Source organism: Lissotriton vulgaris, chromosome 2_1 (genome assembly GCF_964263255.1).
Source record: "Lissotriton vulgaris chromosome 2_1, aLisVul1.2, whole genome shotgun sequence".
Classification (NCBI taxonomy): domain Eukaryota; kingdom Metazoa; phylum Chordata; class Amphibia; order Caudata; family Salamandridae; genus Lissotriton; species Lissotriton vulgaris.
In genome coordinates this window covers 1,454,756,459-1,454,779,306 of record NC_141687.1, presented here as the reverse complement: position 1 = coordinate 1,454,779,306, position 22,848 = coordinate 1,454,756,459, and the positions used below count along the sequence as shown (strand labels likewise).

At 46.5% G+C, this 22,848-nt stretch overlaps 1 protein-coding gene and 1 pseudogene across 4 annotated transcripts in view; one reads left to right on the top strand and one right to left on the bottom strand.

The window, feature by feature from the left end:
* LOC147732747 (ATP-dependent RNA helicase DDX25-like) overlaps window positions 1-22,848 on the bottom strand; it is a 1,983,894-nt gene that overhangs the window by 656,356 nt on the left and 1,304,690 nt on the right. The gene's annotated exons all lie outside the window — the stretch shown is intronic.
* Window positions 14,509-22,848, top strand: part of LOC147732748 (small nuclear ribonucleoprotein Sm D1-like) — a 49,768-nt pseudogene continuing 41,428 nt past the window's right edge.

The following is a 22,848-nucleotide window of genomic DNA, read 5'->3' as shown; positions in this document are numbered from 1 at the left end:
TGTTGTGGTGAGTGGGAGGACTGCCCTGAGGAAGTAGGTAGGGTAGCAGTGTGAATCATCTTTGCTGCAGCAAGAAAGTGTAGGGACTGAGCAGGAGGAGAGATTTTGGCAGTGAGCGGTCACAGGAGTAGCTGAACTCCTATTCCTGCAGAGGAGGGGAGGTGGCACTGGGAGAGCTGAAGGCTTGAGGCAAGAGAAGTGTTCTCTGGCAGCGGGGCGGACCTCCTCACCACGCGCACATTAGTGCCAAGTTTGTGAAAGAAGCAGCGGACGCCGGAGCTCCTCACTCATGGAAAGTGGTGGGGGAAGAAAGGGCGAGCATACACCCCTCCTCACTGTGGGAGCAGAGCGCGACTAGGCACACTGTGCCTGCTCCGGTCCCTCTGGGTGTGAGAAGCAGCCATTCTCCCTCCTCATCTTTCTCGGGAGCTGCGATTCGTCTCCATGCTGGAAGCGCCCGGCAGCGAGACACTGTGTGCCCCTCCTGGTGCGCACAGATGAATTATTTATCGCTATAGCGGGAGGATCGTGAAAATTCACGAGCTCACTTTAAAAGACACCGCTGCTTCAATGTGCTACACGGAACATACCTGTCTGTGACGTGGAAGGAGAGGGAAGAGAGTTCCGTGGTCTGTGTGTGAGGAGAGATCTAACACTCCTGCAGCTGTGGAGAAGAGAGTAGTCACGAGCTGTGACTTGTTACTTTAAGTAATGGCGACACGTTGGTTGGCCCCGGTGGCGCACAAGGGAGATGGCAAAAGGAGGACATGGTGCCGCCTGGGATCTGTAGACAAGGTAGAGAGCTCGCCAGAGTCGCTTTTTCCAACGTTTTTCCCCTGAGGATTTGGGGCGTGTGTTCTTACTTAAAACAGTACGAAACCAGGACTAGAAGTTGCAGAACTCTAGGAAACGAGAAAAACAAACGCATGTGCGCCTCGCGCTAAAGAAGGAGGCAGCAGGGGAGATGTGAGAGGAGGGGGCCTGCGCCTGTTTCCCTTCCAGGAACGAGCAGGGGCACCATATGTTTGCAAGTTAATTACAAACATATGGTGTCAGCTCTCGCTCCCGCAAGGGAATAGCCACACGTGCACGCGTTGCCATTGAAGGAAATGGAACGCGTGCACGTTTTGGCCTGAGAAGGCGCATCGATGGCTTAAGGTATTTCTCCTATGCAGCGCATGTGCGCTGCGTAGGCGAGACCTAATAGGACAAACAAGCAACACTGGCAGGACTCAAGTGGCGAGGGGGTTTGGGGTCGTGCAGACAAATCAGGAAATCCTCTAACCTTAAAGTCAGAGAAAGAAAATAAGTGTTGGAAACAGCATGGACATTTGACTTGCTCTTTGAATGTACAGCAAATGTGACTAGATAACAAGCTTTACAGACCTGTTTACAAGAAGCATTTGCAATGCAATAGGTCTTGCATTTCCACCATGGACAATAAATTTATGCGAAGTATTGTAAGGGTTCCTACAAGCACCCCCTTAGTGCCTCTTCAACTGGATCTGAACTTTAAGAGGACAGATCATTACACCACTCTCAGGCCTTTAATGTTCTGGGTAAGATTGTGGCTGACACCAGAATTGGACGATTATAGGAAAGGGTTACAAGAAATAATGGGTTTAGACTCACTGAACTCTATTCTCTGGCTCAAACATATTAAAACATGGTTTTCCATTTTAGGCCTTTCACAGTTATGGGAGTATCCCGAAAGGCTACTACATAACACAAAAATCATGGTGAAAAATGTCTTTTGGTCCTTCATAATTACCAATTAGTCAATGGGAACAGATGTGGGACTCTAGTGAATAACTTTTTAACCTTTAAGGACGAACCCCTTTTTGAGGTCTTCCTCGATCAAGTTGAGCCCCCCCTTGCAAAGACACTATTTATGAAGTTTAGGTATGGAAACCTTATGACCAACTATATAAAGGAATACTGGTCTAGGAAAAATAAAGATGAAACTCATGTAGCAAGTGGAAATTGCTTAATGTGTGAAGGAAATTACAAGGAGGATGAGGTTCATATATTGTTTTTCTGTCAAGCATATTCCAAAGACAGGAAAAAATGGATCAAGCCCTTATGCAACATATTGGGAATTAGGTCATGTAATCTGGCATATAGAATAATTAAGTCTGATACTTCTCAGATCATTGTTTTTAGTGTCAGCAGATTCCTTCATTCTGTTTATATTGCCAGGAGCAAAATAGGTCTTAAATTGTAACTAAAAATGCATTACCATTTACTTGCACGATTCAACAGTAGCATATCCAACCATGCAGGCATGTGTTGTAAATTATTTTATCCATTGTGTTAAATTTTAAACGATTGTACATTAGTCAAACAGGCATGTTCTCTTGTTTTATTTTTTTGTATGTATGTATGTATTGTGCAATCTTTTATGGCAAAACCGCCGAAATAAAGAAATAATGAATGACTTGCTCTTTGAATGTACAGCAAATGTGACTAGATAACAAGCTTTACAGACCTGTTTGCAAGAAGCATTTGCAATGCAATAGGTCTTGCATTTACGAGAGTTAGAGCTATTGGGATTGTAAATGACAATTTCTTTTATTTATGTGTTATTTTTAAAACAGATAAATAAAAGACAGTCATTTACAAAGCCAACAGTTTAAACTCTCGTAAATGCGAGACCTATTGCATCCTAAATGCGTTTGGTGCCCATGCTATAATGATTTTTTTAAAGCGTTAGGAGAGAGAGTGTTCTGCCTGCAACAGCAGGCAGAACAAAACTATTTGTTAAAATAGTGCTCAGAGGCTGTAATTAAAGCTTACAGAGTAACAACACACGTAAGAACAATAGTTACTTACCTGTAATCTGTGGTTCTCCAGTATTGGTGTCTTTCATAGATTCACATGCCTGAATCATTCCCCGTCGTCGGAGTGGGAGCCCACGGTACATAAAAAAGTAGTGAAATATACCCTTAGTACATAAGAGATAACAATATACCCAACCAGGAAGTAAAGTAGCCCTAGCTACAGTAAAAGAAACTTCCACATTAGAACCTGTCCATGTCATTATGTATGGACCAAACTGCAGCCAATCAGGCCACAGCTCCCACCAGCAAGCTCTCCCCAGAGACCCAGGCTCTCAGATTTTTGTAGCACCGGAGTGTACCGGAATAAGTATAGAAGAAAAAAGCCAAGTGAGCCTCTGAGGGGAGGTGGGTGGGTGCATGTGAATCTATGAAAGACACCAATACTGGAGAACCACAGATTACAGGTAAGTAACTATTGTTCTTCTCCAGTATTAGGGGTGTCTTTCATAGATTCACATGCCTGAATCAGAGTAGTGAGCAGTAATAGTCATAGCATTATATACAGCTCTTGGACGCCAAGGCACATAGCAGTAATGCAGAAACCACAAAGGAATAATAAAATAGGCGTAAAAGAGCAAGAGGAGGTGGGAGAGAAATAGCAGAGGCTCACCTTATTGGAAAAGATTACGCAGGACTGCTCTCCCCACCGAGGCATCGGTGTCGCTCGAAGCTTCCAGACAGTAATGCCTCGTGAATGTGTGCCTGCTGGACCAGGTAGCAGCTCTGCAGATATGCAGGAGAGGCACACCAGCAAACAAAGCAGTTGAGGAAGCAACTGCTCTCGTAGAATGTGCTCTGGGCAAGGTTGGCAAGGGTTTACCCGCCTGTAGATGGCAGAGTCCAATCGCTGAAGAGACCCATCTAGCGATAGTTTGTTTAGTGACTGCACTGCCTTGACGTGGTTTGCCATGCGCAACAAATAACTGATCAGTTTTCCTGATGGCAGCTGTCCTGGAGAGATAGAACTTGAGACACCGCTTGATGTCCAGCGTGTGTAGAGTTCGTTCCGCTGGAGATTGCGGACTTGGAAAAAACGTTTTAAGGATGACTGGCTCATTCAGGTGGAAATCCGATGGCACCTTGGGTATGTACCTCGGGTTGGTGCGCAGTATCACTGAATCATTTGTGAATTGCAAGAAAGGTGGTTTAGAGGAAAATGCCTGTATGTCACTGACCCTTCTGGCAGATGTCAAGGCCAGTAGCAAAGCCACCTTCCAGGTGACGAATTTTAGATCAGCTTTATGAATTGGCTCAAAAGGATGGCGCATGAGTTGAGCTAATACAATATTCAAGTGCCAGGATGGAGGCGGTCTACGGACTGGTGGAAACATGCGGAATAAACCCTTAAAGAATTGCTGGACAATCCTTGCAGAGTACAGCGAAGTTTGACCGTCCTGTCGGTATCTCGATATTGCCGCTAAGAACACCTTGAGTGTAGAGTGTGCCAAGCCCGATTTAGCAAGATGTAAAAAGAAGGGCAAAATCTTGTCTGGTTCAGCATGGATAGGATGTAAACCCACAGTCCTGCACCAAGCACAAAACCGCTTCCACTTGAGCCTGTAAGTTTTATTCGTGGAAGGCGCCCTAGCATTGTCCAGGACCTCCTGACAGTCTTGAGGAATGTTCAAATGCGCGAACTCATGGTGTTGAGGAGCCAAGCTGACAATTTTAGAGAATGAGGGTCTGGATGATATATTTTTCCGCCTTGTAGAGTCAGAAGATCCGGAATTTGAGGCAGCTGAACTGGATCGCACTCTGAGAGGAGAAGAAGCTGCGTGAACCAGTATTGTCTGGGCCACCGTGGGGCAATTAGAATCAGACGACACGGTTGTCTCCTCATTTTGTTGATGACCTTGGGGATCAGAGGGATCGGAGGGAAGGCGTAGGCAAAGATTTGTTTCCAGTTCAGAGAGAGAGCGTCCCCACACGACTCCTTGTGAGGAGTCCAGCTCGCGAAATGGGTGCATTTCTTGTTGTGGTAGGTCGCGAATAGGTCTATCTCGGGGCGACCCCATCTCAGGAAAATGTGGTCCAGAGCTGGCTGATGCAGTTCCCACTCGTGAGTGCTGCTTTTGGATCTGCTTAGGGAGTCTGCCAGGACATTGGCTACTCCCGGGACATGAACTGCCGTCAGGTTGATATTGTGTTCCAGGGCCCAATTCCAGATTTCCTGAGCTTGCTGAGACAAACGGGCCGATCTTGTGCCCCCCTGCTTGTTCAGGTAGTGCATGCTCGTCGTGTTGTCTGTTCGGATCAACACGGACGAGTTTGACAGAGTCACTTGAAATGATTTCAGGGCGAGGAAAATGGCCCTCAACTCCAACAAATTGATGTGCCATGTCCTTTGTTGTGCGTTCCATTTGCCACTGATTGTCATCCCTTGAAGGTGAGCGCCCCAACCTTCCAGCGAGGCATCCGTGGTGACGACGAAACTGGGGACTTCTTCTAGAAAGGCGCGGCCGACTTGCAGGTTGCGTGCCAGAGCCCACCACCGAATTGCGTGTTTCATTCGAGGTGTTAAGACGATGACATCTTCGAAGGAACCGGATACTTGCACCCACTGGTGGCCGAGTTCCTCTTGCAGTGGTCTCATTCTCAGACGACAGTTCGGAGACAGGAGAATGCATGATGACAACATCCCCAGGAAAGATTTTAATCGTCGAACTGAAACGCACTCTCTTCTGAGGAGTGCTCTCGCCAGGTCCTGGATCTTGGCTTGCCTTTCGTTTGAAATGAAAACCTGAGCTTTCCTGGAATCCAGAGTCGCTCCCAGGAAAGACGTCTTCTGAGACGGTGTCAGGTATGATTTCTCGAAATTTATTGAAAAACCCAAGTCTTGAAATAGAGACAGGCATGTTTGGACGTGACTGCTTGCGGTGGCATAGGAATTGGCCTTGATAAGGCAGTCGTCCAAATAAGGATAAATCTGGATACCTTGCAACCGTAAGTGGGCCGCCACCGGTGCCAACATCTTGGTGAATACTCTCGGGGCTGAACGTAGCCCGAAGGGAAGGACCTTGAACTGAAAGTCCCTGCCGGCCACTCTGAATCTTAGGAACTTCCTGTGCCTGGGGAAGATGGGTACGTGGAAGTAAGCATCCTGTAGGTCCAGGGTTGCCATATGTTCGCCTTCCGTCAGAAACTGGAGGATCTCCTGCAGTGACAACATTCTGAATGTCAATTGCTTGATAAATTTGTTGAGGGCACGCAAGTCGAGGATGGGGCGCCACTCCCCCGACTTTTTGCGTATCAAGAAGAAACGAGAGTAAAACCCTTGACCCCTCTGATGTTGAGGTACCTTCTCGATTGCCCCTTTCCGAATCATTGCATTGATTTGGAGGAACAGCTCCTTGAGATGTGCTGGGGGTGGTCCTTTTGGGGGCGAATTTGGAGGGGCTTTTACAAATTCCAATACGTGACCCTTTGAGATTACATCCAAGACCCATCTGTCTGTTGTAATTTTGGACCATTGAGAGTAATGCAGGGATATTCTTCCTCCAATTCGTGGCTGGCATAGGCAGAGTGGCGGCAGGATGTTTTCCTCACTTTTTGTTGGCGTTGTCTCTACCTCGATAAGTGGATTTTCCTCTGGATTGTGTAAAGGTGCTCCGCCTTTGGCCATAAGGCTGTTGTTTGTAAGGTTGGTACCTTTGGTTGTTTTGATTGGTCTGATATGGGCGTTGCTGGTAATAGCCCCCTCTGTTGGAGAAGTTACCCCTTCCTTTTGCCCCACGAAAGGAAGACTTACGGTACTGCAGAGTACCCAACGAACGTGCCGTTTCTGTATCCTTCTTAATGGACTGTAAGGCTTCGTCCACATGCGAGCCAAACAGGAATTCGCCGTCATAAGCCATATTTAAAACTTTGGCCTGTACCTCCTGGCGAAAAGACGTAGATTTTAACCATCCTTCTCGTCTGAGCACTGCAGCTCCTGCCAACTGTCTAAAACCTGTGGCCGCTACGTCCACTGCAGCGTCGATAATTTCCGACGACGCACATTCGCCGTCTTGTAGGATTTTGATGGCCTCAGAGCGGTCTGGCTCAGGTAATTTTTGGATGTATGGGGATATGTCAGACCACATTTGTCTGTCATACCTACCAAGAATTGCTAAAGAATTAGCAGCTCTAACCGTGGTGGCCGCGATAGTGGAGACCTTTTTACCAATGGAATCGAGGCGTCTGCCATCTCTGTCCGTTGGAATGGAGACCTGAGTTGAGGGGTTCCTAGCTCTTTTTTGCGCTGCCTGCGCAATGACTGAGTCCGTTTTAGCTTGGCCGATGAGACAGGCAGGTGAAGAGGCTGGCGCCCTATATTTTTTGTCGACTCTCGGCAATACTGCGGGAGCAGAATTTGGCGTGGCCATTATCTTAAGCCCTTCCTTCCAGATAAAGTCTATAATGGGAATAGACCAACTCTGCTTCTGAGACAAAGTCTTGAAATCATAAAGAAAGCAGTCATCTTGTTTCGCTTCCATGGAAACCAGAAATCTTTTAGTGGCTTTGTCCATAAGTCTATGGAAGTTCGCTATATCCACCGGCGGTGAGTCAGCCTTCGGTTGTTCCTCTGGGGATGGCGATTCAGCCTGGTAGTCCTCATACTCCGACGAGTCCGATCTAATCAACTCCCCCTCCTCATGGGTGTCCTCATCAGAATCGCCAACCTCCTGTTGATGGGGAGATACTGGCGTGGCAGGTCGGGTAGCCTGTGCCTCTTCCGGCCTATTAGGCCTTGGACCTCTACTCACGCGAGGCTGAGGGGAGGTAATATGCGAATCGCCCGATTCCGAAGGCGGGAATCGGCGATAATAATCGCTCAGCATATACTGCAGATTCTCGTAAAGTTCCATCGGCATCTGCATTCCTGTCGCAGAAGTGGGTACCGATGTAGGTACCTGGATTTGCTGTTCGTCTTCCTCCTGATCCTTTACATGTATTAATAAGTCAGAGGGACTTTCCGCCGCTTGAAACAGTTCATCTCCAGATTCTACTTCAGAATCTAACAGCCTATCTGGCATCTGGAGCGGCGATAATGGCGTTGTTTGAGAGGACCTCTTTTGCAGCAAAGCCGTAGTAGTGGCTGGAGAAGGAAGAGGTATGGCAGTGGTCTTTGCCGACCATACCTGTAGGTCAGTACAAGACGACAATTTTGGCGTAGATGGATTGCCTGGCAAAATCAAGCTCTGTGTCGTCGCTTTTGATGAAGAAGCTGATGGTTCTCTCGTTGTTAGAGATGGCGTCACCTTCGTCGACGTGTTGGATTTCGTCGTCGACGAGGGAACCGTCGACGGAGCAGTCTTCATCGTCGACGAGGTCGTCGACGGGGCCGTCGACGGGACAATCCTCACCTTCGTCGACGACGTCTTCGTCGACGTGTCCGTCGACGGGGTCTTCTTCGTCGCCGATGGGTCCGTCGACGACATCTTCATCGACGATGGTGTCGACGACAGTGAGGTCTTCTTTGTCGACGGAGCAATCGTCGACGACGACGAGGATTTCTTCGTCGACTGCTTCAGTGCCGTCGATGTCTGATCGTCGACGAGAGGTGTGAAAACCTTCGTCGACGAGATGGGTCGAACCTGCACATGAACAAAAGTTGGAGAGGAAGCTGAGGACATCACCATGGTCGATTTAGGTGAGGAGAAAGTCAATGTAGAAGTCATGGCAGAGGCAGCCTGACTGGAATTTGGCAACGTTGTTGGTGCCTTAGTCATAGGTCTCACGGGGGACACCAAAGACTCCGTTCTTTTAGAGCTCGGGACCTTCACAGATTTCTCAGAGGATTTCTGTGCCTTTGAAGTAGAAGGCTCCTGTGAGGCGAGCTGGTGTTTAGACACCTTAGCTTTCGGAGTAGGCACAGTACTCTCAGCTCTCCGTTTTTTCGACCCCTTGGTAGATTCTGAGGCAAAACTTCCTACCTCAGAAAGTGGCTCATCTTTATTTTTCATTTTCTGCAGCCACAGCAACAGGCGACCCTCTCTGTCCCTGAGGGTTTTAGGAGAGAATTTTCGACAGATGCTGCAGTCCTTAACCTGATGGTCAGGGTATAAACAGTAGATGCAGCGAGTGTGTGGATCTTCCTTAAACAGTCTCGCCTTTCCACACGAGTCGCAGGCCCTAAAAAGGGATTTTGAAGAAGACATTTCCTTGAAGAAGAAACTTTATCCAAGAGAAGAATTGAGCAGAGCTCAGAAGGACTCCCTATCACACGACGTGCGGTAAAAAATCTGAGAGCCTGGGTCTCTGGGGAGAGCTTGCTGGTGGGAGCTGTGGCCTGATTGGCTGCAGTTTGGTCCATACATAATGACATGGACAGGTTCTAATGTGGAAGTTTCTTTTACTGTAGCTAGGGCTACTTTACTTCCTGGTTGGGTATATTGTTATCTCTTATGTACTAAGGGTATATTTCACTACTTTTTTATGTACCGTGGGCTCCCACTCCGACGACGGGGAATGATTCAGGCATGTGAATCTATGAAAGACACCCCTAATACTGGAGAACAGGGGGTGTCCTCATGGGAGGTTACAAAATGAGACAAGGTGGTACTAAGGAGGTAATAGTAAGAATGTTGACCAATGAAAAGCCACAGTTTACAGTGGCATGTGACACAAGCTAATGAAAATTATGGGCTGGGAGTGGGCGGAGCTTCAAGTCCATACATGAATACAGCATGCTTCGCAGAGCAGCGCATTCCCTTGTTATGTAAGAGTTTTGTGAAGCTTTGATTGTCACTGGCTGGCCACTTCAGACACAAATTTAATGTAACCAGATGCCCGTATCCGGCAGGCATCAAGTGCCACGCTAGTTTTAGCATGATCTCCATCAAAATCCAGTCTAAATAGCACAACTGTTAGTAGTGCCAAGAAATTAAGGTCATTGTGTTCTTCCATCAAACATCAGGTGGAAGGCGATATAGATGATTGGGTTCCGACCTCCGACGGGTCTCTCTCTCTATACTTCTGGTACTTGAAAGGTCATTGTGAGATCTGGTGCAAAGAGTTCTGATCTTGATCCCGGATTCTACAAGAAATCTTTAGAGCGCTTTCACTGCAAGTTTCACATGGGCTTGTGCTCACTGCTAGGCTAACTAGGCCTGGAGTATCAGCAGTCTACCAGTATTTTTGGTGAGCTGATATAGATTATATTGCAGTAATCCTGAGGTGGCTTCACCAGCATTCTTGATGGTCGGTTTAGAAGGATGGGAGAAGCTTCTGCATCATGGGCAGCTAAAGCGGATCACTTGAACGAGGCATTAGTGTGGGGTGCAAGTGTAAGGCCAATTAGCACCATCACCACTCAGGGAGCAACGCACTCTACCCCCAGAGAAGTGCTGTTTTAAAAGATGGAATACAGAAGGCGGCCATTTTTGCTGTGTGAAAGTTCTGACAACTGTAATACTATTTGAAACTGTTTTTTTAAAGATATGTCTGCTGTCATGTATTTCCGTATGTACGTATGTATTTCGGTATGCACGTATGGTTTTTACCAAGCTGTGTATTAACAGAGTGCTGTACATTAGATGAGGGTTGGGAGACTATCTAGATTGTGTTTATCAAGTTGGGATTACACAAATACATTTACACACATTTAAACACAGGGAGATTAAGTGATTTTCCCAGAATTGCACCAGGTTCAGTAGCACGGAGGCCAGGATTTAAACTTGGGGTACCCATATTCTGAAGGTGGCAGCTCGAGCTGCTAACCCACATCTCCCACTCTGTCTAATCCAGGCATAGGGAGTAATGTTTGATGCGCTCAGAAAACTTAAATAAATTTAAAGGGTAATTACAATTTCAGAATTAAAATGCAACAGGGCATATTCTTCTTCCGGCCTGCCACCTGAAGGGGGCCTGTGCGAACACCCATCTATTGTTTTTAGCACGACGTCGCCCTTTAAAAATATAAACACTGGTATTTGTAGTGTAATAATTTCTAGAACTTGAGTTTTAGTTGTTTGATTTGCGTGAAGCAGCCCGTTAAGCATTTAAGTTACATAATGAATAGGTTTCACATGGAATACACTTTTGGCATTTAAAGCACTTTTTTTATAATGGTAATTCCTATAAAGGCAACAGATTACTAGTATAGTGGAATTTGGTGCGGGGGGTACCGGAACCCAGAATCTCTGTTTCCGGCCTGTATCCCCTCCCTAAATTCCAGCAATTATAAATTTTGTCCTACTATGGGGAATACTACACTGAACCAGAAATACCAAGCCCCTTTCCGTGTTTACAGCAGTGATAAAACGCGGCTATTTCCCCACCAATTTAGCTGTCAAAATGAAGCTTGATGAAAATAATATATACCAAAGGTCCCAGAGGGTCTAAGGTAAGTGTGCCCATGAACAAGAAACCAAACCAGACTCACCCCTGCAACCAAGTAATGACACAGAGAGCTCCCCGTGGATGAGGACAAGTACCCATCAGTCACCATTCGGATCCGCCCTTCATCATTTGGGAATTTTATCCGTACCACCCGTCGGAGATTTATCGGTACTCTCTTAGGAGGTCAACCCGGTGGTAGGGGACAGCCTCAGTACAGTAAGAGAACGACAGTGTGGTGTACCACTTGATGTTAGTAAGTGGTAAACAAGATGGGACTGGGGTGTGTAGTGCAAAAGAGAATGTGAAAGAACAAAAAAACCAAAAGGAGTGAATTTAAAATTGGTTAGGGCTAAGCACCCAACAGAGATTTTATTCCAATTGTGCTTACCGTACCAATGTTAAAAGCAATACGCCTGCTCACTGACCATTAATGTGGACAGCCTCAGGGCAGTGTGGTCGACTAGTTTCAGCAATTTAGCGACTCATTTCGTCAATTGCTTTCTTCAGGACCGAAAATATCAAAGAGCTACTACACCATGTGAAGGAAAGTAAGTAAATAAAGGAAAGTAACACCCTGAAGAACACACAGCAAGTGCAATCAGTCACCTGGATGTTCTGGGTGTCCTTACAGTCTGTACACATTATAGGAAGTGGATGAGAGAAAAGGTTTACAAGTAGTGAAGGGCCACATAGTCTAACCATAGATATATGCTTTAGACTAAAACATAACAGCATTGTTAACAAGCACTACCTTAGCGCAAACTCAGTACAAGAACATTTGGAAAGAAATTTTAAATGCCAAAGGTTGATAAACTCTTACCTAGACATGTAAGGTAAGATGGCCTCACCCCACCTGGCTGTGGCTCAGGGAAAGAATGAAGCACCGCTCTAGGAAACATGTGGAACACACATTAATACATCACTTTGCACGAAATAAAAGTCGCCCATCTGCTTTAAAAAAAGCAAATAGAACACGGTCAACTAGACCAGTTACAGTGGTTAGATGGTAAAAGAGCACTGCAGGGCACTGTTATTCACCCACTAGCAATCACGCGGAAATCCTCCTTACCTCACCGTCGGTACTCCTGGCCGGCGTCCTGGCCATCTGGGGAGGTACCGACCATTAGCGAGGAGATGTAATTATACTCGATCGTGATTGTGAGAAATGGTCACGTGGGGTAGCGCACTGGCGAATGAATAACAGCGTTGTAGCGGCGCCAACCGGCATATACATTGCCGATTAAACTTTGTAAACAAAGGCGCCAAAGGGAGCTCACACTCGTCATCGCGCTGCTATTGGATGCGCGGAGATGTCAAGCGTAAGCCTCGCGTCTCTCTCGCGTATGTTGATTGGGCAACAGCTCGGCCCGTCACGTGGGTCACGGGCCTATCAGGAAGCATGTAGGGCGCTCGCGCCTATCAGGAAACATGTCAGGCGCTCGTTACGGGCCTGCAAACTGTTGTCACGGAAACGGGGAGAGAGGGGTAAACAAATAGCTGTTAAAGGACAAGGAATAAGCGCGTGCTGAGCATGCACGCGATGGACTAATATTACACATTTGCAATGATGGTAAAAAACCAAAGAATAAACTGGCTGCAGCAAAACAAAGGCAAATGAAAATAAAAACAAACTTTAGGCGCTGATGTAATCATAGCACACTATGTCATAAACCTCTGAACAAATGCCTATCTCATCTAGGCTCAATAGTGTCTCACTAGTGATATTCCCGTAGCCTATTCAAACTCAAATGGACATTGGCGGCCTCAAAAATACAACAGATCACAGAGAGGACCACGGGATGTCATCGTTAAGTCCCTCTTTATGTGTCTTCAGTTTCAGGACCCATCTCTGTTCTTTTTTTAGCAGATAATTGGCCACATCTGTGGTATGTGCTGGAATGAATGGCTGTTCTAGGACAGTCCAGAAAAATTCTGTGGCTTGGTGTTTAGCTTCCAGGAAGTGGGCCGCTAGCTTGGTGGCCTGTCTGGCACAACGGATCGTGCTCTTATGCTCGGATATCCGTGTGCGGATCTTTCTAGTTGTCATGCCCACGTATCTGTAATCGCAAGGGCAGGTGATGAGATAGATCACGTGGTCGCTGTTACAGTTGGTGAACTTAACTTGCTTCCACGGTCTGTTGGTACCTATATCTACTTCCAGTGATTTTTTAGTTTGTGGACAGACCTGGCAATTCCCACAGGGGTGATGCCCCTGAACTGGGGGAAGATTCCACAAAGTGCCCACTGCTCTGGGCATCTCCTCGCGTGGCCTTGTATGAACCAATCTGTCCCTCAAGTTTGGACCCCTTTTGAATGAGACAAGTGGGCGTGGAAGGGTAAGACGCCCAGAGTTTAGGATAGGCCAGTGCTTTTTGACCGCCTTCTGGATGCCATTTGAAAGACTACCAAAGGTATGAACAAAGGTGAGACGTTCTAGATCCGGTTTGGGAGGTCTGGGTTCCAGAAGTGCTTCCCGGTTGTTATTCTTAGCCCTTTTCATAGACCTCTTGACAAGTTGAGGAGGGTATTTGCGTGCCACGAGTTGCCTACTGAGGTCTTCGGAATGTTTTTCAAAAGCTGTCCTAGTCGAACAGTTCCTTTGTAACCGTAAAAATTGACTAAACGGGAGACTCTCTCTGAGTGCTCGCGGATGGTTACTATCGAACAACAACAGGGAGTTTCTTGCAGTCGGCTTCCTGTATAGCTCTGATTGTAGGCCATGCGGTCCTGCTGTAATAAGGAGATCCAGAAAGGCTAGTTGTGTCCCTCCGATCTCGATGGTAAATTTAAGATGGTTATTCCGGTTATTGAGCCACCCCAAGAATTCAAGGCAGCTCTCACTCGAGCCTCTCCACACAACGAAAACGTCGTCAATGTATGTCTTCCAAGTTTGTAAATGCTGGATATAAGGATTGGTCTGGTTCAGTACATGACTCTGTTCAAAGGAATGGACGTACAGATTAGCCAGACTGGGAGCGTAAACGCTCCCCATGCTGGTCCCTGAGATTTGAAGGTAAACCTGTTCCTCAAATTTAAAAAAGTTTTGCTTCATGGCCAGTGTGGCACAGGCCATAATGAATGAGACAGGAGTAATGCTGTTAAGCTCCCTGGACTCTAGAAGGTGGTGTATCACGTCCAGTGTCTCATCCTGTGGGATGGAGGTATAGAGTGCCTCAACATCGAATGAAACTAAGAGGTCAGTCTCTCTGTCAAACTCCAGGTTAGGTAGCAATCTGAGAAGGTCAGTGGTGTCCTTTAAATAAGTGGGCATTTCCTGTACCATGGGTCTCAGGAAATGGTCCACGAAAGTGGAGAGGGGTTCAAGGGCTGACCCTATCCCGGCTTGATGAAAATAAGCCATGAAACAGTTACCGTAGAGCTGAAAATAGAACCCAAGTTCCTGGAACAAATACAGGTGTGGATGTGAGTATGAGTACACATCTTAAAGCTGTGGAAATTACATTGAAGAACAGAGAGCCTGTACAATTCGAAACATTAAGTATTCGAGGCAATAACATTTGATACTTCATTCTGCCGGACAGTCTCCCTCTTGATACTCCAGGTCAAAGAGGATTACTTTAGAAGCCATCCCAGAGTCATTGCACGATCATCCAACTACATTAGAGGTCATTTCCACATCATCAGACATCATCAAGCTCATGAAGTCATCAGCAAAGTTTAGAAACTTGAGCCTGATGATTTCAGGATGACTTGAAAATGACCATTTGATTACTTCTCGAGATAAGAATCTTCCTGATGGTTGAGAAGGATTTAAAATTAGTTTAGGATGACTTCTTAGGCCAAGATGGTCCCGGATTACTTCAGGATGATTTAAAAATGACTATCTGATTACTTCAGAGGGATTAACACAATTATATTTTCTGTTCACTATTTTGGTTGCATTTGCATCAGTAATGCTGGGTCTTTTGGCTGATTACTGAACAGTGAAAACTATTTAGCTAGTACATGACTTGCCTTTAACGTTCAAATAAGCAAACAATGTGCTTCAGAAAAAGGCGTTGGAGGTAATTTTTGTCATCTTTTTACTGTTTTTAATAGATTTAGGTATATCAGGGCAAAAATAAAATGTATGAGTGCAGGCATACTTAACAGTGATAAAAGGTAGTAAATCTATATTATTTTGTTGTGTGTATTACTTGAAATTCTTATTTTCCTTACATTATTAAGTAATGTTCACTTTTTGTGGACTAGTTGAAGCAGAAACTGCCTTACAACACACCCACCAGCTGGTGCATTGTTAGACCTGGCATCTTTTGCGTGTTTCCCGTCTTTTTGCTTTCTGACCTGCTGGTTTGATGGTATGCTGCACTTCGTCTTTGTTGGTTTAATATCTATCCACTTTTTCACTGCTATTTAATGCTAAAGTGGAAGAGCTCCTACTGAAAAATTGTGTTATGATTGGTTTTCCATGATTGGCATATTTGATTTGCTACTAAGTCCCTAGAACAGTGCACTCTGTGTGTCCAGGGCCTGTAAATCAAGTGCTACTAGTGGGCCTTCAGCACTGGTTATGCCACCCACACTAGTAGCCTGTCAGATGTGTCTCAGACCTGCCACGTCATTGTCTGTGCACAGTTTTTACTGCTGTATCGAATTGCCAAGTGCATCCACTTGCTGGGGCCTAACCTTCCCTCTTACTACATGTAAGGCATGCAGCTGCCTCTTCTAGCTGAGATAAACAAAGAGAGCCTACACAAGGAAGGCCTGCATCTCCCTCTCAAGAGCGCATGAATATTGAGGTACCGCTCTCAATGAAAGTTCTAATTGGACAACATTAGCTAAGCCAACAGGTTTGATTTTGTATGGTGCTCACTGAGCACACCCGATACACAGAACATTCACGTGTAAATTGACACACTCATTAATAGATGTGCAATGCCGTCAGCATGACAGTTACCCACACCCATGCAAATAAAACCGGACACTATACAAATACCGATGCATATACCACTAATCAGATTTACACCAGCCACAAACGTACTGCCACCGCTGCGTACAAACCAATAGATACAAAGGTATTGATAGATATAGAGACTCACATGCAAACAAGACACATATCTACCCATATAAAACCACACACACCACAAAGACTGGTAGCACACAGTTATTCACACATTTCCAGACGGATTGAATGGACAATTGTATAGACGAATGAATATTGAATTGGTGCTGGGAAGATTCAGGCAGCATACTCACTCAGTATTGGAAAAGAACGTGGATTACTGTTGAGGCCCATGCAATCATTTGGACTCCAATTACAAAAATCACTTCTGGGAGATGGTAGACCTCACTTTCCATGCCAATCTAAACATTGTATTCTTTGCAGTAAGGCCTTGTCTATAACAAGGCAATTCACTATCATGCTCATTCCATCTTTGGCCTCTCTGGTATTGGCATACGTGCCCAACTTTGTCATTGTGTAATTCCTTCGTTTTTTCGATTGGCTAATCTCTCCATGTGCACTACACAACATGGATCCAGAATTTCTTTTTTCAAAGAGTTGTTATACAGTAGCGTTAGTCAAATTCGGTCAAAGGAAGTAAAGACTGCAGTTACTAGAATGGACAGAACTGTTAAATGAAAACCCAGTTTGTCAACATTATAGTTAACGTATAGAGTGATATATGGCATCCCGAGTTGCGCACTGCAGTTTGCTCACATTACTGTAGCATGTTTAATGTATGCTTCAATCAAAACTCTGGTGTTTACAATTCAAACTCATTTTGTTTTCCTTCTTCAAAAATTGTTTCCTGTTGATTTGTCATGCTGTTACTCATTGCTACATACAATACGAGTAATTTTCGACTTCTTAACTTTGAAACTTTTTGTTTACCCTTCATGAGAGAGAGAAAGGAAGGTCGTAGTATGCAAACACATTTGTTAATGGGCATTTATGAGCTACTCTTCAATGAACGTTCTAAATCAGATTTATTTAAACATTACACGAATTATAGAGAAACTGCGCCTTGTCACGGCTAGTAAGCACAAAACAAATGCAATTAAAATTCAGTAGTACAGAGTGACGGCCAAAGCTTAACTCCTTAATATTTGGACTGCAGGTTGAAATGTCATTCATTTCATTTAAGAAATCGTGCTCTCTTAGTTTTAGAGGCAGCACCCAGTGCAGTGTGTGTTCTCCGTGATGTGCGGCACTGTGAATGAAGACTGCCTGTTGCAGTGTATGTCTTCATGTAATAATCGCACATGCAAATGCAGCCTGGGAAGTTTCAACTCAAACCCTGGGGGCTGAAGATGATGAAACTGCATTCAGGGGCGAGTTGTCTCCGCTGCTCAGATTCTAGGGCGGGGTCTGGAAAGTCACAAAAGTCCCCTCACTCCCCTCTGTACCATGTTGCATTTGCTGGTAGATTGTTAATTTACGGACACGGGAAGGATTAAGGGCTGAGACGTGTTTCCCCATACATTTTTATTTCTAGGACAACTGAGTCCACCCTTACACCTTCTAAGGTAAATATAATGTGCCGCTCGTAGTCGTGGACTAAACACGCGTTGCAGAGACTTCCCTGCTCTGACCTGCCATTGTCCGGGGGAACTTTGACCTGTAACCTGGGAGCCCGTGTGCTCTGTTACCAACCTTGCTGGGTGCTGCTGTGGGGAGAACCTACGCCTCTGACACCAGGAGCGGGACTGCGAGGACCAGAGGTGCTTGCGCCAGGACATCGCGCGCACCTGGTGCCTCTTCCCGCCCCCCTCCTCCTCCTACTTAGCCCAGCCCCCTGACGCAAACGCGGGACGCGTGCGGACGGAAGCGCGGGCGAAGAGCGGGCCGTTTAAGACAGGACCGGGCCACCCCCCTTATCGAGGCTATATACCCTCCTCCGTGTACCATCACTAGGACTCTGCCAGCCTCCCTAAGTAGTTCTCCTACAATGAGCAAAATGGAGACTAGGAGCAAAACCAATTTGGCTGCGACTGGACCTACCGCGGCTGCAACGGCCCAAGGTAAAATTGACAACTACTTCCTTAAGGCGGGTTCTTTGCTGTCGATGACATTACTGTTTTAGAAAGACGCATCTCCCAGGAAATCGAGTGGGTTAGGAGATCATCCATGGGCATCCTAGTGCTGGCCAAAACCCCTGAGGAAAGGCTGAACATAAATGGCTCGCCGGCTGGAGCTTGTGGGGGATTCAACCACCTATCAGTCTAGATCTTTCTGAGGAAACCTTAAGTGACCTTGAAGACATGAGTCTACTGACCCTCCCACTGACCCAAATTGCACAACCTTCAACCTCTATCACTGTGGAGGAACCCACTGAACAAATTTTCAATTCATCCAGGGAAGAACTCCCACCGGCAATGCACACCATAGACACAATAGATCCATCAAGTACATCTAGGGGTGCAAGGGAAGGAGCAATACAAAAAAGGAAGATGGGGAAACCAAGTTATAGAGAAAGGAAGGCTAAAACATCGAGGCTAGGTACATTACATGATAAAAGTAGCCTTGACAACATCAGACCAGAGACCCCACCACTAGACAGAACGGAGCCTCCCCCTCCACTTAATGCTTCCATCGAACCTCCACCTTCCACAACAGACCACATCATGGATGTAGCCGAAGAGGACATCACACTTGCAGACATAGGAAATTCGCTCAGGTCATTGCGTGGTCCCATTGAAGCTCGCCTGATTAAGATAGAAGCGAGGCTCACTAAATTTGAGAAATCCACCACCCAGTTTATGGATAGTTGGAAATTTGCGAAAAACTGCCCCATAGTACCAAGTGTTGACCCAAAACATAAGAAGGGTCCTGAGTCCCAGACCTCGATCAAGAAAAAGGAGGCTGAAAATACGAAATCCTCAACCTTAACTGTAAATTCAAAACTAGCCACCCATCATGCACCTAGTCTGAAGCAAAATAATCCCTCCTCCTGCATACAGCAACCAGCAACACCTGCAGACGTAGCTCACAAACAACCCCCCTGCCCACAGCAAACAGCAGTAGCTACCGACGTAACACATTCACAGTCACTAACTACAACTGCACCTAAACCTCTACAAATCAATACACAGAACCCCCAAAATCCTAATACTACATCACTAAAAATACAAAAAACAGTAACAGTAAATCTTACACCGGAGGTAGCAGCATACACTGTTATTTTAGCAGGGGTACCGGAACTAAAACCAGCGACCAGCGAAACAGGGGCCTCGTTAAAAAATAAAGTAATTAACTGTCTATCTACATTTAGACCACTTCCCAGAGGCATGACTCGTGATATTCGCATGGTGAGAAGAGTTTCATGGGTAGGGAAGAGGCCCAAAACGATCAGTGGCGATTGTATACTGGTCAGCTTCAAAGAACCAGGAACAGTTTCCTACATTTGTGGTTGCTTCCCAGAGGATGAGGGAAATAATATTCACCCACTTCCCCTCTCATTCTTCTATCCATCAAACACCCACATAGCCAATGATCAGAGACGGGAATATCCTCATGAGTCACTGGGAAATGGGGGGGGAAACCAGGGAGGGAGGAGGAATCCTTACAACCAAATGCGAATGGCATTGGGTTACCCTTTGACTCATGACGAGGTTCAGGGATGGGAAACTGTCACTAGAAGAGGGATGGGAAGGGGTGGCTTGGAGCGAGGAGCTACCTGGCCCCCTAGATACTATCAGCCCCCATTTCTTCCGACTTTCAATCGATTTGATTGTCTCGAAATGGTGGATTGACAGTATGACTCTGAAGATAGGGCACATCCGCACCCATCCGGGCAAGCCCCACCCAACATCATCGGTGGCGTCGGGCATAAACCCTCCAATATTAACCAGGGGGGGGACCACCCCACTTGCAGAAATTTAGGGAATTCCCCACACAGAGCAGATAGGGAAATAGAACCAGTGGATGTACATAGGGAACAAGAGTCCACACGGGGGACGTCCCCAAAAGTTCATACCAACTTAATGGCGAACCAAGGCACAAGGGGAAACAGCCAGTATGTTCCTCATGTACTAAAGTTGCTGTCATGGAACGTCGCTGGATTGGCCAACAAAATAGATTCCCAATCATGGGCCGACTTAATCGACTCTAAAAGTGTCTGTCTCTTCCAAGAGACTTGGGCAAGGGAGGAGTATACCTCCATGGGCCTCGAGATATTTTCGATACCGGCAACATGGGGCGGGAAAGGCCGCCCATCGGGAGGTTTGGCAATCTGGGTGGCATCGCACCTGGGCTGCCTAGCTACACGACATAGTGTGGACTCAGAAGACAACCTGGCTGTCCTTCTTGAATGGCCTAGATCATTCAAATTACTTATAATAAATGTCTATTCCAGACCGCTCTCTATATCCAGCACCTCAAAAACCATTGAAGAACTGTCCTCTCTCCTGGAGGCCATTCCGGAGGGTACATCATATCTAGTGGGGGGGGGACTTCAACTTGCATTTTGAGCCATTACCGGGCCTACTTGATGGACCCTCCCTAGAGGAGGATTCAAGTTGGCAGGTTCCCCCGACAGAGGCCCCCCCTCCGAGAGCATGGACACCATTAGCCGTCCAGATAAATATGCTTACCCTTACTCATGGCCTCAGGGCTTGTAACGGTCGTGTCAAGTCCGATATCCCGTGCAAATGCACATACAATAAAATTGGGAGAGAATCAAGATTAGACTACTTTCTGGTACAATTATATGCTTGGAAAAGGGTGATAGATTTTAGAGTAATATCCAGAGAAGATAGTGACCACAATGCTTTGGAACTGGAATACGCCATCCCCCGTACTGAGGATAGGGCATCGAACGAACAAAAGCCCAGGGAAGGATACCTCCTAGAAAACAACAGGAGGAGGATAAGATGGGAAAAGCTGTCCACTAGAGAAGATAAGTTAGCTATTCTCTATGCTAGGATTACACCAATTTTAGCAGAGGCATTTGCCTCATGGGTCCCAGTGAGCACACAGGAAAACAGAGAGCATCTCCTGCCTTTACATAAACAACGAATTAAAACTCTAGAGATGGACCTATTTAGTAGCGGACCTCCCAGGACCCAGGGATCGCATAAAGGCACCTGGTTTAACACCTCATGTCGAAACGCCAAACGTGACCTTCTACTCACCATCAAAGCTGGAGGTCCGAGGGAGGAGATCCGCACCAGAAAGAGGGAGTATAAGAAACTTGTGGCTAACGCCAAGATAGAGTGGGATCTCCAACATTGGGAGAACCTCTCAGAGTTATTAATAACGAGGGACTCCTGCAAATTTTGGCGCGTAGTCAATCATGGCTCCGAAGACCTTACCTCGGCAATCGAACCAAACATTGCCCTGAGTGTCTGGCAAAATCATTATCAGTCCTTATACTCCCCGGAGGCTGGAGGGCTAGAATCTCCACTCCACATCACCCAAAATAATCAGGTACCGGATCCTTTTACTGAGAAAGAGGTGAGGATGGCGATAGCAGGGCTATCCTGTGGAAATGCACCTGGCCTGGATGGGGTGCCAGGAGATTTATTCAAACAGGAACCAGGAATCTGGGCACCCTATCTGCTAGTGATCTTCAACGCAGTCCTTGAGGGGATGGAACTACCTGATACTTGGCTGGGGACGGAGGTGGTCCCGATTTTTAAAAAGGGATCTCCCCTACTCCCAGCCAACTACCGCCCAATAAGCCTCATCGACGTCTCGCAGAAGCTATTTGGCAGACTAATACTCAACAGGCTACAAACCTGGCTGGAGGAGACTGATACCCTTAGTCCATTGCAGGCGGGATTTAGAAAAGGAGTCTCCACAGTCGACCAAATACTCCAATTAAACATCATTTACTGGAAGACAGTACTGATCGAGGGCGGTACACTTTACGCGGTCTTTGTGGACCTTTGTGCCGCCTTCGATCTGGTCCCACGGGCCAAACTGTGGGAGGTACTGGACGAGTTGGACGTCCCGGGAGACATCCTTCATATCCTAATTAGACTGCACAAAGACAATTATGCCCGAGTTAGATGTGGGAAAGGTGGCAGGTTGACCGACAGATTTCCAGTTCGCAGAGGGGTACGGCAGGGTTGCGTATTAGCCCCGACCCTGTTTTGCCTCTTTGTGAACGGGGTGATAGAGCATCTGAGCAGGATTCCCAAAATTGAACGGCAGCAGGGTGCCCGCGATCATGTTCGCGGACGACACCCTGCTGCTGTCCAAATCGCCAATGGGGTTACAGAGGGTCTTGGATGGCTTCTTGGGCTTCTGCAATGAAAGGGGGCTTGAAATCAACCCTTCAAAAACAAAATTTATGGTCCTTAACCCCAAGCCCAAAAACTTGCCAAATCCCCGCCTGGGCTCAACATCTCTGGAAAGGGTTTACACAATAGAATATCTTGGAATAACCCTAAACCAGAACCTAACATGGTCGGCCCACATAACAAAAGCAAGCACAAAACTAGCTCAGAAGGCGGGAATTGCTCACAAGAATTGCTAGGAAATCCCCTCTTCGCCCGCTGGCACCTGCCATTCACATTTACAAAGCTCAAGCTTGGGGGGGAATCATATATGGGAGTGAGCTCTGGGGACATATTTTGCCACACACTATCCAGGCTATAGAAAATAAATTTATCAGACAACTGGTTGCACTCCCCCCAAGCACCCCACTCCTCCCGCTAAGACTGGACCTGGCACTGCGACCCATTACTGAGGAGCTGGGCCTCAAACCCCTGACTTATT